We start from the raw sequence: 13,922 nt of genomic DNA, 5'->3' as shown, positions 1-13,922 counted from the left end.
TTATATCAAGCTTCTTCGTTAATCCTCAATAGATACTAGTGTCAAGATTTAATGAAACTGCTTTTTTTCACTAGTTTCTTGGATCAATCTTCATGTCTTTAATGATACCACTTGTAAAGTAAACTTCACACACTTGTTGATACATTAAACCCAACTTAGATCTACCAAATTATAAGTAAAGTGTGTTTTGTCAAAAGATAAGCCAATACATACAAAATATGACCCTAACACATCTATATTTTTCTAAAAGCTGAAGCATAGCATTATGGTTGCTATGCTCTTGTTGAGCCACATTAGCAGCCACATCATTACTTATTTTTATATTTTATTTTCTCTATTTAAACTTTTCTTCCCCTATTCTCCAAAAAAAAAAAAAAAAAACTCTTCTTCTCCTTATTAATTCACACCTACAGTTACATTTCTTCCAACCTTTCCCCTTCCTTTTTGTCTCCTTTTTCTCTCCACTACTCTCTACTTTACCATTATACTTCTTTCATCTTTCTTATATTTTCACACTTCTTCTCCGCATCTTATTTTGTATAAATTTGATATCATTTTCCCCATTCAATCCATATTTTTTCCCACACAAAATTGTGAGTCCTCTCTCTCTCTACTTTTTTTTGGTGGTTTTTTTTTCTTTCTTATAACTTTACTTAAGGTTGATGGTTTTTTTTTTTTCCCTTTTTTATGCTAAATTACAAATTAGCCCCTCCAACTTTGTTCAAAATTTATGTAAGTGCTCTAACTATTGTTTTGATCATTTTAGTCTTCTAATGTTAACAATTATTTAATGTAGTCAGTCCATTAAAATTGGCCCGTTTGTCATCCAAAAAATGAGGTCATTCTGGTATTTTTGAGTTTATTAAATTAAAAAATCCAAAAAAAAAAACTAATACTAATTTTTTTTTTTTATATCTAGTGACTTATACCCAGTAAATTAAAAAAGCCACAAAAAAAAAAAACTAATGTTTTGATCATTATTTTTTTTATTATCAAATATTAGGAAGATGTAAATGCGCCTTTGGTCCCTACATTTTGATCATATTTCTTTTTTGATCCCTACATTTTTATTTTACTGCTTTTAATCCCTAAAATCATAGTTGTTAGTATTGTATGATACGCGATACGCATCGCACGACAGGTATCGTATCGTGTATAAAAATTTCTGTATCGTATCGGCGTATTATAAGTGCTCATGAATTGTACGATACAGTGTACGTATTGTATGAATCATATCATGTCGTAAAATCAGACGTATCGTACGATTCATAGACAAATACTTTAAAATAAGTTTTTTTGTTAAAATTTGTACTTTCATTTGAATCTAACAAATTGTTAGACTTATTTTTTCCCCTCTCTCCTACAATTGGACTACATAGTACACACTTACATTTCACTTTAATATTTAATTTTTTTTTTAAATTTTAGTTTTTTTCATTTTTATTGTTATTGTTACAAGTCCAAGAAACTAGAATGCCATAAAAAAAAACTAAAAAAAATTATTAAAATAAAAAGAACAAGAAGAGATAGTAAATGTTAATGACGAATGACGATGAAGAAAATTTTAATAAAGAAATAAATTTGCAAAATTATAAACATGATGATAGCGTAGACTTAGATGGGGTTGACTAGGTAATTTGATGAATATGATGAAAATAAATTATTATTTTTGGGTCATTTATAATATGTTATCACTTTTGAATTTTTTTTTTTTGAATTGATTATCACTTTTGAATTTAAGTAATTTGAATGTGTATGTTATGAACAAATGCTAGTTTGATTTATTTAGTTAACTTGTTAAATATTATTACATAAGTGATGAATAAATTAGTTATTAGTTAAATATATTCAAAATTTATAATGAATATACCATTTATATATGCATATTTATAATTTTTTATAAATTTTATTACGTGTTTGTGTATCTTACGATACATGATACGATACAATACACGATACGAAAAAATTAAAAATCAATTCTTGGTACGATTCACGTTTTGACAACTATGCTTAGAATGAAAAACGTGTTCCATTTTGGTCCTTACCGTTACTCACTTAACGGAAGTATCTTATGTGGCAAATGGAGTATAGTACTAACACATTTAATGTTGACGTGACCATTAAAATAATAATAAAAAAATTATTTGGCAGTTAATAAATGATAGATCTGCATTGGGTTTTGAAGGAAATTGTGATTTTCTTTTTCCAACTTTGTGAGATAGTGAGAACTAAGAAGTGAGGAGGGGATAGTTTTTACCTTTTTTTATTATCATATGGGCGTGGAAATTGGGTTTTTGATAACTTTAGGGTACCATACTGCTAGGTGCTATGGGTATGTGAGTGTGAGCCCAACATCTAGCGCAACTGTTGTTGAATTGAAACTCCCAGGACCAGTTTACTACTCTGTAGTACAAACAATTGGCATTGGCAAGTTGAGCATTTTCAAATATATCTTAAAAAGAAAGGAAGTTAGATCTATGCCAAAAAGTTGTTTGAGTTTGAAAATCTCTTTCCCATTCTTCTTATTTTGTGGGTTTTCTATTATGTGACTAGAGAGAGAGGGATTGAACTTTGGACCTAACAGGTTCAGAGGGGTTGCGGGTTGCAACTTGCGATAGCGGTTGGGGAGAGAGATGATATCATATTAGAGAGAGGAAGCGTGAGAATTTCCTTTCAAAAAATATTTTATTAGTTTTTTGGATTTTTTAATTTAATAAACTCAAAAATACCAAAATGACCTCATTTTTTGGTGACAAACGATGCATTGTTATAAAATCTATCTTTATTACTTTAGTTTCATTTTAATTTTGGCTAAGATAATGTTATAATTTTGTGATTAATTTTAATTATTATAATATTGCAGACCCACGTGTTGCACGTGATAATTTTTTTAGATAAAATACTATTTTGATCCCTAAATTTTGTAAAAAGTTTTTTCCCAATTAAAAAAATAAGTGTTGTTATAGGGTCTCCTACTAAATAGCAAGAACTCAAGAAAGTACGATTTGGGTAACCAAAGAAACACGATTTAAATCAAGTAATCAAGAATTATCTCAACTGGGTAATCAAAAGATATCAAATCTGAGCTTTCAATACTTCTTTGAAGCTCTATTTGCTGCAATCAAAACAAATCAAGCAAATTCCATTGAGAAAAAGATTGAGCATGGAAGAGAGAGACAGAGAGTGATGAATGAGCGAAATGAGGTCACTTTAGTTTTAGACGGTACTTTAGTTCCTAGATATCACGTGTCTAGGGGGGAAATGGTTGCTTTTCTCACAAGAGAATGAGCCACCTTGTTACAGTGCCTACGAACATCAGATAAATTGAAACTGAAAAATATGAGGCAAGGTATTGAATATCGGCTACAATATGACCATACTGAGGTAGGGGCCTTTGACCAACCTTGAGGGCACTGATTAGAACTGCCGAGTCTCCTTCCAATTCAACACTGTTGAAACCCAGCTCAAGAGCAAGCTCCACCCCCCGTCGAGCCGCCAAAGCTTCAACCTCAAAGACTATTAAGGGTATTGGTATCAATTGGGATAGGGAAGCCATGACAAGCCCCTCTTCATTCCGTATTACTATTCCCAAACCAACACAACCCTCATCTGCAAAAATAGCTCCATAGAAGTTTACAAACAAATGAAACATGCTAGTTTAGGAATTTAGCATTTAGATTCATGATTCATCAATAGTTTAATTAGCCATTCTCAACATACACTTGACCTTCTCATCAATAGTGCCTTGAATTTGTTCAAGAAATAATTAATCTATTCCTATGAAAAATGGTTGTAAGTTTATAATAAGTATTACTCTTCTTTTTTTGTTTAGTTGAAAACAATAGCTATCTCTTATTAGGTATAACAACTTTGGAATTAATATATTTCAAAAAAAATGAAAACTTCCATTTTACTCATGATACCAGGGGCTGAGGGTTCCTTTCACAGTTGTGTTATGCTTTACTATTGGGCATTTAACTATTAAGCGGTAATTCTACAAAATTTCACCCCAAACCATTTTACCAAAAAAAAAAAAAAAAAAAAAAAAACCTAATGACAAAATACCTATAGGGTTGGGAGTACATGTCTAAGATTTACAAAACCAACCATCAATTACAAAAAAGGACCAAGGCACAACATAAGCTCACAAAACCAGTCATTGAAAAATAAATAAATAAATAAAGGCTAAGAGCACTAAATTCAACTCACAACATCAGTAATATGTGGGGAAAAAATGTGTTGGCTGGGAGCACAAATTAATGAGAGAGAGAGAGAGAGAGAGAGAGAGAGAGAGAGAGAGAGAGAACTTCGTTTCGATATTACTCAGTAATTGATTCTCGTGTAATCAAGTAATGTTTGAATAAATAGAAGTGATATGGTTGGTTTTGTTTACACGGCATCAAGTACATTTTAAAAAAATTGAGAAATGATATGACCATAACATTTTCACATTTTTAAAACAAATCTTAAGTGGCATGTTGTTATTATTGTGGCAAAAAAGTAATCTTGGTGTTAGATTCAAATTTAAAATAATAACAACTAATTACCTATGATTTGTCGTGAAATGTTGTAAAAATGTTGTGGACATAATCTCTCTTTAAAAAATACATGCAAAAAATTATTATGTGCTCTACATACTGAAATGAGTTTGTTTTAGTATTACTGTTGAATTTTTTTATTATTAAATATCATGATTTATATATATATATATATATATTATATCAAATTATCAATCATCTAACAAAATTTAAAAAAAAAAATAGAATTACTTTTGAAAAAATTGGAAAAGAAATTGCATGATTTAAAAAAAATTATTTTAATCATCTGACATAATTTTCTTAAAAAATTAATTATAAAAGTTAAATTAATAAATTTTGTCTATTTTATTTTGTCAAGAAACTAAGATTTGGGTGACCAAAAAAACACATATTAAACCAAGTAATCGATAATTATCTCATCTGGGTAACCAAAATATATCAAACCTGAGCTTTCACGAAATAGCTAAAAGCAGATTCCAGTGTGAGAGTGAGAGAGACTAGAGACTGAGAGTGATGAATGTGCGAAACATGGCTGTGGTAGATTTAGACGAGACTTTATTTCTTAGAAATCAAGTATCCTGAAAAAAAAAAAAAAAAAATCTATTGGCCATGTAACCCAACCTTATGGGCCTGACGATAAATCTAATATGAGTTGAAACAGGCCAGTTTGGGAATTTAGATTCATGGTTCATTAATTGTTTAATCTCTTTAAACAAAAATTTGTATTTTGTATTTTATTTTCTGAATAAGATATTTCCTTAAGAATATTTTTTTCATTAAATTTTAAATCAAAATTTATTCATTGCTTTCAAATTGGTTAATTTGTTATAAAATAATTGATGGATTACGTTACAAAAAATAATTAATCCATTTCTATATAAAATGGTTGATAACTTTTTTCTTTTTATTGAAAACAATAACTATCCCTTATTAGATGTAACAAGTTTGGTATTTATATATGGACTACTATATATCATGTAGATAAAAACCTTTATCATAGAAAATTTTTTTTTTTTTGGCCACAAATTTAAATCATGCAAACTTAATAATTTTATATTATGTGTTAGCATCTTCTTTGCTTCTACTTCTTCTTCTCCTCAAAAATATTATGTATCATCTTTAAAGAATGCCAACAATATTGATCTTATGGAAAATGTTACCTAAAATATTGAGAAATTTTTATTTTTTTATTTTATATATTGCAATCTACTAAAAATTATTTTTAAATATTTAAACCTTTCTATTTTGTATATCACTAACATGTTTTACAACCACCACTTGTTGTAACTTAATTCTTAATAATATAAAGTTTTTTTGGCAAATTTTTTTTTTAAAAAAATTGTCACAAAAGAGGAGTTTATGTAAAGTTTTTTGCAAAAAAAAAAAAAATAATAAAAAAGATCTTTTACATTTCCTTGGAAATTCATTTTCTTAAAAAAAAAAAATTTGATATACCATTTATTGAACCACTTCCTACATTAAAAATATTTAAGGCTCATTATTACTTCCGTTAAGATATTATAGTTGCCTTAATTAATTGACACTAATTAGAGAAATGCCTTCTATATTTCCTTGAAAATTCAGAAGAAAAAAAAAATTAAAACCTTTGACATACCACTTACGTAACTATATTAATAACCATTTAAGACATCTATGATATCTATTTCTTTTCTTTTTTTTCTTTTTCTTTTGAGAAGGATATCCATTTCTTATTGATAACCATAAAAATTACTGTTCTTTGTTGAGTAAATGCTTTGAATATTATATAGGAAAAATTGGAAATAAAAAGGACAATGACATGGCTACTAGTGTGACTCATCTGGACCATAATAATAATAATTAGTCGCTAACCCGTGCGATGCACGGGATTGTTTTAAATTAAATGTTAACATGTTCAAGTTTAAACATTTCTCTAATTTCAATTATTAAGAGCTAAAAAGTCCCCAATATAAGATCGTCCCTAAATCATCAAATTATTGTAGCAATATTACTATTTAAACCAAAAAAAAAAAAATCAGCAATACAAAAAAAATTCACTCAACTAAATCAAAAACTTTCATCCAACCAAATCAAGACACTCCTCCATTTTCATACACAGCCAAGTCTACCTTAGGCTTGAACTCAAAATGATTTCATTTCTTTAAGTGCTACACAAAATTAAATTTGCTTGTCTCAATATTATTTTACAATATAAAATTATTATGATAGTTGATTAAAATAATTAAAATAAAATCTAATGTCTGGGAAATTTTTTGAAATAGAATTTTAAATTTCTTAAAACTTAGTTAATAGAGTTTCTATTTTAACTAAAAGTGAAGATAACCATAGGCCGGATTTTTATTTTATACCATAGGATGTTATAGTTAGCTTCGTATCATGTATAATACGTTAGTTCATTATGATAGTTCCAAATAATATCCTAATACCTATTGTAAGGACACGATTCCTGCGCGGCCCAGTGACATTTTTGGGTTCACGCGGGAGAGATCCCTCACAATACGATTTGTAGAGAGTGGGCTTGAAAAGCTTGGGCTTGGTCATGGGGCGATGGTCCGGTCTGGATTTCAGAAGGGTCCCTGTGGAAAATGGACTGGGCCTAAACGTTTAAAGCCCCACCATGTTGCAACTTCTGAGATTGGGCTCCTCGGACTTGATCCGAGGACCCTTGTGGTCCTTTCCGGCTGTCCAACGGAGGACTTTCTCTGTTCTGTGCATGGATCGTTCCGGCGATCTTATTCATGAAGTCTCTCTTTTCTCTTTTTCCCCCCCTTTGCTAGATTCACTTACTTCTCCTTTTATACTAGTGTGCGTTCGCTGTCCTTCGTCCACGTGTAGGGTCAGTCTTTACAAATACTGACATTTGTCCCATCAGTCTAATCCCGGAATTGTTGGGGATGACTTGATAAAGCTGCAGAGTACGGCTCTGTCAGGCGCTGGGCCTTATCCAGAAGGGTAGTTAGGGTAATCGCCCCAAGGTATCTTGGATTCCCTTACGAATTTATCCCTTCATTCTGGGGGGATTAGGGGCCTGCCGAGGACTAAACTGTCCTCGGCTGCCTCCCAAAATTGGTCTGTGCTCTGCGTCATAGAGCTTGGGCCACAGTTCTCCTCGGATTGGGCTCTCGGACTCTCTAAGGGCAAATGGGCTTTGGCCCATAACTCATTGGGCCCCACACCTATCTATATGAGTTTTCTTTTTAATGATGCCATAAAGGATGGAGTCTAATAGAAGTAATTTAAGATCCAACATATCCAATAATTTGTTTTTAAAAAAAATTTAATTTCAAGTCTTTTAATTATAAATTTTTTTAATCATAAAATAAACTCTATCTAAACTCTAAAGAAAAGCATTTGAAATGATCACATCATTGATACCAAATTATGATGGTTGCAAATAACAATATTATTATTCATGATTAAGAGATGAACAATGAAACTGTGAATTAACAATTTAACAATTCAAATACCAAGTTTAAACTAAAACAACACATATACAGAAGACTTCAAATAAAACTTTAAAATACAACCCTAGGTACCTGTCCATTCACTTATAGTAAAAGTAACAAAAGTTACAAAGAACAATATGCCAAGCACAAAGTATTCTCATATCAAGTCATCGACAGAAACCTTAAGCTAAGAAATCACTTTGCACATACCCATCTTTTGCAAGGTCATACACAACCTCCTTCACTCTTCAAATCATAAGGAACCAAATATCGAACTACATAAACTAATAAGGACAATAGTCTAATGTCCACCATAACAATGTGCAACTTAAGGCTGCTCTACTTTCTCCACCACTTCTGCAGCTTCTAAAACACCAAAAATACCCAACTTATTAAAATGAAGTTGTTTAATGAAATATCTTTTAAATTAAATCATTAAAACAATAAAAAAATTATTGAAAAAGATAATGACTTTGTGATAAAAAAAATCAAACATTTAAAAAACTCAAACTTTTGCACTCACCAAGGGCCATCAAATCCTTATGTTTCGACTTAGCGTGTCACATCTTCATTGAGCATTATCTTTGTGAAAAAGTTCAAATCATGAGTCCAAGGTTGAGGTCGATCTAATAATAGCCTAAATAAACTGCTTTGTGAACTTGAAGATACCAAACAAAGAAACAAACTCAATCATTATCAAAACAATTAAACAACCAAAAAGAGGCAACAATTTCATTCAAATGAGTAAACAACCTTTTAAAATCATAGCAGATGAAGAGGAATAGTTCTAAATCAAAACCTTAATTAAAACAAAATCTAACCCAATCACCTAAATCAAATCCAACAGATCAAAATACCAAAAACTAAATCCTATTAAACCCCCAAATTTAAAATAAAATTTTACTTTTTAAGCCTCTATATGTTTTGATGAAGATTCAGTCTTTCAAAGATGGAAAACTCATAGCTTGTGTATAATTATCTTATGGGCAAAATCTAATATAACAAAACAATAACTAACTAACATTGACATCCAAAAATCTATTATGTATCTAGAACCTTATTCAAAAGTTTTGAATTAAAAGAATACAATTTAAAAATATTAGTAAACCAAAGTGCCAAATTTGACCTAAAAACCACAATTTCACTCCCACTAACAAATAAAGATATCTAGTAAGGAGGAAATCCTAAAATTAAAGTAAAAAATTGCTAACTATTCTTTAAAGCCCATGTAGAATTTGATCTTCTATGATGTTTCCCAAGATTCTACTAAAAAGAATAGACAGGAAAAAGGATGCTTGGTCATGTCGCTATAATCTTTGGTTTTAATGCCTTTAAATCATGTTACTTGTTGATCTTTAGCAATGTATTATTCTTACCGTTAAAATTAATACCTTTAAACCATGTTACTTGCTAGTATCACAGTTCACATTTTGTATATTTAAGTAGGATGGAAAGCTAATGCAGTTGAATTTTATTCTTTATTTAACCAAAGTTAGAACAACATGATTTTTATTACTCATTTTATGATTCATATGGTTACAGAAACTAAAGCCACAAACTGAGAATCATGGCCAACCTATTTTAATAAAGAAATAAATATAGTGAATTAAAATAATTACCTATTTAGGTTTGAAAATTTTCAATAACTTCACTAAAAAATCGTCAAATATCAAAGGAATCAGCTGTGCCCATAATGAAGCCATTCTTGAAAAGGAGCAACTCTTCTGCTAATGCCTTGTTGTGATCTTTATCCATGCCAAACTATCTGATATAAGTTTGAGAATATACAAAAATAAGCATATAAATGAAAGAAAAAAAAATTTACCACTAATTTTTTCAATAGAGGCTTACATAATTGCATTATCGACTCGCTCCTTCATCTATCTTAAAGTTTTTAGCAAGCCAATCGACTATTCTCTATTAAAAATTACAGAATGTAATATATATATATATATATATATATATATATTTTTTTTTCCTTAAGTGATGAGATATTTGAATAATAAATTTGAAACTTATAAAGTTTAGTTGTATATTAGGCAAATATAATACACTACAACAGAAGTTAAAATATAGTTTACCTTAAAAAATATTAATTAAACACATAGAAAATAATAAAATAATATATTTGTAGAGATTAAAAGATATAAAATACTTTTAGAAATCTTTTTTTAAAAATAAACAATATTTGAAATAATTGTTATTTTTTATATATTACATCTTTGCATAATATTTATATTCTCATGCATCGCGTGGGCTTGCGACTAGTTTGATTAAATTGCGTGAGGATTACCTCTAGAAAAATTGAATTTAAATTTGAATGTAATCCATTATGTCCAAATTCACCATGCTCTGTAGTAGGCCATGAAACTGGACTTGGTTCTCCTAAATTAGAAGAACCAAAATTATTCTCATTTCTATTATTCCTCATTTTTCTTGTAAGGACTGGCACGTACTCCCATTGTGGTCGCCAATTTGTTTTGAGAATACAAACTATCTTGTAAACTATAATTGTTCACACAAAAGAACTATTTGCGAGACAAGACTTCGCACCCAAAAAAAAATTACAATTAGCTTCAACAAATCCTTACAGTTTAATGGAACTTAAATATAAAGTTGTACAAGGATACTAAAATTACCTTTGCTCATTTCCAAAGTCGATCAATGTAGCTATCGCACATGTAAAGTTCAATAAGCTCATTTGATTGGAAATTTAATGGCAAAGATTTTGAAGGGTACCCACTCCACTGAAGAAATCTTAAGCTATTAGGAAGATGTTTGGGTTCATGGAGAAGTTGAACATTATTAATTATGAGTAATTTAAGATGATGAATCTTTGAAAAAGATTCAGATTTCAATTTGCCTCTTTCGATTCATGCAACTTTTAGTACTATGCCTTGAATTACTTTTGTTCCCTACGAAATATGAACAAAAGGGGTTAGTGAATTGCAAAATGTATTATTGCAAAGCTACTTAAGCTGAAATTTATTGTATTTTCTAAATATACACTTGACTTGCTCTTTCAGATATAAAGTTTTGTTAAAAAATTCACGGTACTTTATCTTTCAGATATAAAGTTTTGTTAAATACATAGACGGTACTTTATCTTTCAGATATAAAGTTTTGTTAAGAAATTCACGGTACTTTATCTTTAAGATATAAAGTTTTGTTAAATACATAGACGGTATTTTATCTTTCTGATATAAAGTTTTGTTAAGAAATTCACGGTACTTTATCTTTGAGATATAAAGTTTGGTTAAAAAAATACACGGTACTTTATCTTTAAGATATAAAGTTTTGTTAAAAACATAGACGGTACTTTTATCTTTCAGATATAAAGTTTTGTTAAAAAATACACGGTACTTTATCTTTCAGATATAAAGTTTTGTTTAAAAAAATAGCTGACCCGTTTGTTAGGTTTTTTGGGGGTAATTATCATATCATATGGGCCGAATCACAGTTGTGGATGGAACAAACTCAACAAAGCACTCATTTTATAATAATGTAACTTACATTCAACACTTTTATTTTCTTTTTTTAAATAAATTGGATTCAATTAAAACTTTCATTCAACACTTTTATTGTTTAAACTAGTTATGGCAACACGTGCTTACCATGAAAAAAGAACAATGATTATGGTCAATTTAAGATTTTATTTGTATCACAAAAAATATATATAAATCATTTATTTTTTAAAGTACATAAAAATTTACATTAATTAAAAGAGACATTAATTTTAAGAATTTTGATAATTATATTGTAAAAGTTAATCTCATTCATATAAGAATTTCGATCAACCACAAAGATAAAGCACTCATTCTCATGTTGATTCAAATTTCCAATTCAAAGTTTGCAGTATTAGATAAAATGCAACAAAAAAAGAAAAAAAAAGTTGTCTCGAATGAAATATATTAATATTTGTTTTGAATTTCCTATATCAACTAGATCTTCTTTTATCTTTACTAACATCTCTTTTATCTTGTATTTTTATGTTTTTGTGTTTTTGGAGAAGGGAGACATAAAAGTGTAACAAAATTACATATCTAGTCATGTTTTTAACAGATGTGGGTTACAAAACTTTAACTAAGATAATCTCAGGTGAATAAAGTGTCAAATCATAAGTCACAGATAAGCAACTTAAATTTCAGTTAAACCATAAGTGGGTAAATTATATTTTTCCCTTAAAATAATGCAAAGTTTTAATATGCTAACATAATAACACATGTCAAGGTTTTTACAGCAATAATACATAATCATACAATCCACTAATAATAACAATAATAATACAAACCACAAATTTTATAGAATCCGTTTAACAAAACAATAAAACAATGTCCCAATGTATCAAACAATCCATTAAAATAAAATGAATATAGAAAATTTATACAATAGTTATTTTGTAATTATAAAAAATAATAATAATGGCACTTAAATAAGTATATTCGTGGTTGGCAACCAACCAACATTAAAAAATAAAATAAAATAAAAAAAGTAAAACCGCTTATATCAATTTATGAAATAAATATTTTTCTTTGAATTTATAATACATTAAATAATCTATATATATATATATATATATTAATAGGTAAAATATGGAGAAAATCCAATTAGATTCTGTTAGGACATATGTGATTCACTTGTTAGGAAACATATGTCACTATTTTATGTAATTGGTTTATCCTTTTACAAAACGCACTTTACTTGTATTTGGGTAAATCTAAGATGTGTTTAATACTTCAATAAACGAAGTTTCAAGATCAAGTTTTGAAGACATCCAAGTTTGTCTAAGATTCAAGCTGAAGAAGTGCTTTTCATTAAAGCAAGCTCGACAGATCCATCGAGCTTAAGAAGTTGTTTCAATCCTGTGGCTCGACAGCATCTCGACATACATCATCTTGAATTTCGGCCGGTATTTACCGAAATGTTCCGAAACATCCGAAATAGACCAAAAATGACCTGAAATTTTTTCAAAGTAAAATAGGAACACCCTGGACAAAATTCCTGGAATCGCCACTAGCTGTGTGGTGTTGAAGAAGAAAATGATGATGAAGATGCGACTTTTTGAGTGGTAATGTAAGCCCTTAGAAATATTTTTGACAAATCTAGATCTACAATCAAGATAACATACACACACACATTCAACTAAAATTGAAAGAAAAATTAATGAAGAAGAGAATGATTTGACGTGGATTTTTCATTTCAAGGAGGGAGTGAAAGGAGAGAAATAAAAGAGATGGAACTGAAATTGTGGAAGTGATTGAAAAACTCAAAAAATATAGGAAAAGAAATGCTGGATTCAGATCCTATTACATAATTGCCTTTTTAATAAAGGAATGGCCACTATTATTTATGTGTTTGTGAAAGATAGAAGAGAGGGGGATTCACATTCTCTGTTTTCAGTCAACAACACTCATTTATTTAAATGGCCCTTTCTTTCCAGGAATTTCCCTGGCAAGACAGCGACTGAAACTTATTTTTTAACTCTAATGATAAACTCTTCCCCATGTATTGTTTGGCTGTTTAGAGGGCTGAACATTTACATGCTCTCCTTCTAGGCATCTTCTAGTCAAAACTCTAAAGGCGGACTCGAAGTTATCAAATCCATAAGGAAAAAAGAAAACAAAATGAAAAAAAATAAAAGCCGGATTCAGTTTATCTTTATGTAATTTGCATGTTAAAAAAGAAAGAGAAAAAAAGACTCTATTTGCATGTAATTTGTGTAAACGATACCATTCTACTAATAAATTTAAGAATGGGCATTGGGTATTGGAATCAAAGAGACATAGACAACAATATATATATATATATATATATTTTCTTTTTTTTAATTTTTGAGAAGGATTCAACAAATTAATTGTTTAAACAAAGTGAGTGTGAAAGTGAGAAAACAAAGACAAATAATTATTCAACTATGTTAAATGAAATGGAAGATAATTAC

Source organism: Quercus lobata, chromosome 9 (assembly GCF_001633185.2).
Source record: "Quercus lobata isolate SW786 chromosome 9, ValleyOak3.0 Primary Assembly, whole genome shotgun sequence".
Classification (NCBI taxonomy): domain Eukaryota; kingdom Viridiplantae; phylum Streptophyta; class Magnoliopsida; order Fagales; family Fagaceae; genus Quercus; species Quercus lobata.
Note: the sequence above shows the minus strand (reverse complement) of the source record.